Source organism: Cynoglossus semilaevis, chromosome W, assembly GCF_000523025.1.
Source record: "Cynoglossus semilaevis isolate Cse_v1.0 chromosome W, Cse_v1.0, whole genome shotgun sequence".
Taxonomy (NCBI): domain Eukaryota; kingdom Metazoa; phylum Chordata; class Actinopteri; order Pleuronectiformes; family Cynoglossidae; genus Cynoglossus; species Cynoglossus semilaevis.
Genome location: NC_024327.1, coordinates 5,453,318 through 5,458,844, shown reverse-complemented (window position 1 = coordinate 5,458,844; position 5,527 = coordinate 5,453,318).

Here is a 5,527-nt window from a genome sequence, read left to right as displayed (position 1 = left end):
GCGACCTTCAACTTTAACAAGATTGCCAGTACCTGCACTGGCCACACAGCCCCACAGCATGCTGGAACCACCACCAAATTTAACTGTGGGTAGCAAGTGTTTGTCTTGGAATGCTGTGTTCTTCTTCCGCCATGCATACCGCCCCTTGTTATGTCCAAACAACTTTAGTTTCATCAATCCACAGCACCTTATTCCAAAATGAAGCTGGCTTGTCCAAATGTGCTTTAGCATACCTCAAGCGACTCTTTTTGTGGCATGGGCGCAGAAAAGGTTTCTGCCGCATTACTCTCCCATACAGCATGTCCTTGTGCAAAGTGCGCTGCATAGTTGAACGATGCACAGTGACACCATCTGCAGCAAGATCATGTTGTAGGTCTTTGGAGCTGGTCTGTGGGTTGAGTTTGACTGTTCTCACCATCCTTCACCTCTGCTTATCTGAGATTTTTCTGGGCCTGCCACTACGGGCCTTAACTAGAACTGTGCCTGTGGTCTTCCATTTCCTCACTATGTTCCTCACAGTGGAAACTGACAGCTGAAATCTCTGAGCTAACTTTTTGTATCCTTCCCCTAAACCATGTTCCCAATCTTTAGAGAAGATGCAAAGGGGAGAACAACTTGCAACTGGCCACCTTAAGTACTCTTTCTCATGATTGGCTTCACCTGTGTATGTAGGTCAAGGGTCAATGAGCTTACCAAACAAATTTTGTGTTCCAATAATTAGTGCTAAAGGTATTCAAATCAATAAAACAACAAGGGTGCCCAAATGTATGCAGCTGCCTACTTTTAAGTAATTATTGCACACTTTCTGTAAATCCTATAAACGTCATTTCACTTCTTAAATATCACTGTGTTTGTTTGCTATATGATATATTTAATTGAAATTGCTGTTTTGAACAACCAATGATCCATAAAGGAAAATCTTGAAAATGATCAGGGGTGCCCAAACTTTTTCATACAACTGTAAGTGGTGGCTTAGTAGGTAAAGAAGCGGACTTGGGTCCGGAAGGCTTCAGGTTCGAGTCCACCAGCACACACTGCTCCCTGGATACTTAAAGCTGCCCACTGTTCACTTTGGTGATGGGTTAAAAGCAGAGGTCACATTTCGTGGTGTGCAGTGGTGTGCTGTGTCACAATGACAAATAATTCACTTTCCTTTCCTTTTGTTATTCAAGAAAATCTCGTGCAACAGTTGTTAATACGCAAAGTCAATAATAACCTCCAATGCATCAGCAGTGATGTGCACTTTTATACCTGTCTGGGGGGAGTGGTTTTCGACTTCACGGGTGTGTTTAAATGTGGTAGACCAATGGAAGACAGGTTGTGCCTCTTATGGCCAGTCATATTACCATGGTTGTGCCTGCAGTCACCACTATGTGGCGCTGCTGCTCCATGATTCAGTGGTGTTGGAGGACATGTTTATGAACCTTTTTGTCACTGAGCAAGGTGTTATTACAAAGGAAGTGGACAGAGCCTTGAGGTCCGGCCAACAACAGGTGGTTATGTGGATCAAAAGGAGTGGATGGAAGTCTTCCCATTGTTCCTTGGGAATAGAGGTGTTTTGGAACAGCAGGGAGTAATCTGGGGAGTTGGTGTGAAGAGAATTTAGGAGAAATTCTCTTTGAATGTTTGGTGTTATGTAAATGTGTGTGCTTGGGAAGGCCTTTGGTGGCTTAGCAGCTTTCTGCTTCCAGACTCAAGACAAATGTGAAAACCACTGAAATCTAACACTGGTCAGCAAGTTTTTTTTTTTTCAGCTGCAGTTCAGTGTCTCATTGCCGTTGTGGGTAGTTAATTTATGTAAAACATGATGTCAGCAGTTTGGAGGTGTTTTACATCAAGAACAGAGACAGAAACAAGGCATACATTAAGATTTGTTATGTTTTGATAGAAGCATCATCCAAAAATCCAAAGATGCCATAGTGCAGAATACGCTAATGTTTGTGCGCAGTTAAATGCAAGGTGGACAGACTTACACCTTACCTGGTAATATTTTGCTGAAAGTTATATGACAACATTTGGTGCAATGAAGTGGGAATCAATTCCACCTCCTCTAGCTCCTCTTTATCCGTCTGCTGATTCTTGTGAAATGTGACTCGGTAGTGGTGGCGGTCCTGCTGTGACTGGACTCTGCCTTACTGAACATGGATCCAGAATTTAGAGTTCACTGAAGCAGAGTAAGGTCACAGAACACAGAAGAAAGCAGAGAGAGTGAAAAGGCAGTATTGTTGTTGCATTGATAGAACCTGACTTCTCACAGTCATTCGTCTACATGCATGCACAACGCCATCTGATGATTGTTTTTATTTATTTACTTTTAATCCTTTCAAAAGTACAAGATGTGGGCATGTCCTGTTTACATACTCAAAGGTTTTAGGTCGATAGCCCAACACTAAACGCCCAAAACTAATTGTTAGTTTAAGTCCAGTAAATGTACTTTATAGCACACTGGAGTGTGAGTTAAATTGTATTTTGTCAGAAATATTTTAAATAGGCTTTAAATTATTGACAGACATTTGCTATAATAAGCCACAGTAGGCCAACACAATGATTTATGATGATTTAAGCTCTCAGAAAACAGTGTTTCTGAGATCTTAACTCAGTGCTCTGTCAATGTAATTTGATGAAGGAGATAAGGGCTTTTTAAAGCTTGTCACCATTTAGTTTCTAAAATGTAAAAGTAAGAGTCTGTGTCTGGCTGTTTCCTGGTTCCAGAAGTGTCAGTGCTACACTTAAACAGACCTGTCTCCTTCCGTTTTCTTTGTTCCTCTATGTCAGTTAGACTGGCTGTAGAAGGATTGATAATCGAGTTGGTGGTTGGTGCGATGTGTACAAGTGTGATACATCAAGGAAGGATCCATAGGTGAACCACCCCATATAAACTCCAAAATATAACCATCACTTTAAAAACATGGGTTTGACGAAAAGCAGGCAAAACATTTGTCCATGTGATGCAATAGTAAAACAGGAAGCAGTCTTCCTCTTGTGTGTCATTTCCTGTTAGGACAAAAACGTGCTGATTCAGCTTCAATCAGAGACCTGGAGTTGATTTTCTGTTAAAACAAATTCAAATTTGAGTTCTTTTGTAGGAGGTCATTTAGGAAGTTCCTCAAAGGGTCTCATTGTTGATTTCTCAATCACCATTCAGTCTCGGCTTTTGAAGCTGTAATAACTCTCTATAGGCTTCTCTTTCTTAGTCATATCACAGCTCAGAACACTTCAGTTGTGTAGATGGAGGGAGAAATGCAGAAGTTGTTATAGACTTCAAATATTAAAATTTAGATTAAAATCAACATTGTGTCTAATGAGAAATTTGTTTTACTGTTAGTGGTATATTTCGTGTGTTTTATGTCATGGCCGTTTATGACATAAAACACACAAAAAAGAATCACATTACTTTTACTTAATTACATTTTTCAGTACTTTTTCCACCTCTGGTAATTGTTTACTAATATTGATTTTTTGCAGATTCTGATTTCCTTCAATTGACCACAAATACAAATTTGCACAAAATTTGATTACATGATAATTACGAAGCATTTCCCACAAACTGCACTTAGTCACTTAAGCTCAATTACTTACAAAATGAAGTGCTTAATCACTGGAGGTACTGCGTGAATCTGGGTTCTTTTGCACCAACTCTGACAAATAAAACCTCGCCTCCATATTTTCATGCCACCGACGCCTCGCCATGGTAACTATCACTTTGCGCAGGCGCACTGATGGAGAAATGCTCTGGTCGGCTCGGGGCTCTGCTTCCACTGTGCGAAAGAATTTGTCGGCCCTCCAAAATTTCTGACATGTCAGAAATTCTTCCGACCGTCCGACGGAGGTTCGGATATCGGATTTACATGAAAATATGGAGGTGAGATTGATAGAATTGTGGCACTGTCCACAATAAACGTAAGAAACAATAAACGTACTGTCCACGTTTATTGAGCCATTTCCGACTCCAGATGCGCCGGCGCCTCTTATTTTTCGAATTTTCAGTGCACAGTATCGCAGCAATCATAATGGCAGCCTTCTTCTTTTTGAATAGCATGTTGCTAATAACCGGCGTTGGAACTTTCAAATAAATCTTTATTGACAGCTGTCAATAGACAGGACAGTCAGCAGGGGCCGACGGGCCGTTTTCACCCGCACAGTGTGAGCTCTCTGGTCGTGTTCGATGATCGGACCGTACAGTGTGAGTACATAAATCGTGAGCTTTGTCCGTACATCACTCGTACAGTGTGTGATGGTATCAACGACAAGATTTTCAAAAATCGTACGGTGTATACCCGTCCTTATGGTGGCCTCTTTAACATTTAGTCTTGGTACTGATGCAAATATAAAGATTGTATGTTTACAACATGTATCCTGTTCCATTTGCAATGGTTTTACATGGTTTCTATCCAGGTTGAGCTTCAGACTGCATTCATGGTACTGTAGGCATTTAAGGTTTCTGTTGGGCTAGAAACTGTCTATTTGATCTGCCAACACTGCTCAGAGGCTGCCAATGTTTATAAAGGTGTTGATACAGATCCTGATCAGATGTTTGATTGTTTGGTATGAAGGCTTTGCAGCTCACTGCTGTTTCATAGCAACCATTGTACAGATGGTCTGCAGAGATTTGGAGGAATTGAAATAAAAACATCAGAGTATACACACAGACATGCACACAGACACACACACACACATTGTGTGTCAAATCTATACAGTATCTATACAGTATGTACAGACTACTGCTGAGGCAGTTTTGTTTTATTCTCTCTAAGCAACTTCTTGACAATTTATACCTGGAGGATCTAATTTTATCACATCTAACAAACAGGCATCGTCTTAAAGGCAGTTTCCTTAGATATTGTAGTTCAGTCTATTTAAGCTTCTGTAAATCATTTTCAGCATTCGACATAGAGATGCACTGCAATATTTTGGGCCAATTACAATTTCATATTTTTCACAGCATGTGCAAAAAGTAAATTGTTGTTGTTTGTGCAAAATGTTCTTGTCATTATAATTCCCTGGTAACTGCTGTAGCTTCTTATTACTTTAATTTGCAAAAGAGTTGCTCAAACATCCCTTACATTTCTTTAAGCTACTTTTCACTTTTAGCTACTTTTCACCACAACCTTTCAGCTTTCATATTTCACGTTTGCTCCTCAAATCAGTTTATAGCGCTGATAGATAGTTATAGTGGACTGGTAGTTGATGAAATGGAGGTGGCTCTATTAGCATACTTTTTGCATACATTTCAGAATGAATGGTTTCACAAACTGTGTTTACAGGTGAAAGCTGCTCCATGTGGTTTACGTTTACATGACATCAGAAGGGTTTTATGTCCATGTGTCTGTTCATCGTTTCTCCCAGACCTTTTCAATGTGTTTTTAGGCTTTACAGTTTAAAAAGAAACAAAATGCAAACACAAACACACATTTGGGTTTGATTAAGAGTGTCCTTCAGTCTGTCTTTGGGCACATTCTCTTAAGAGGAACTTGAAACAGGACTGACAGAAGTACAGTTTCACAGCATGAACTAAATGAAAGGACCG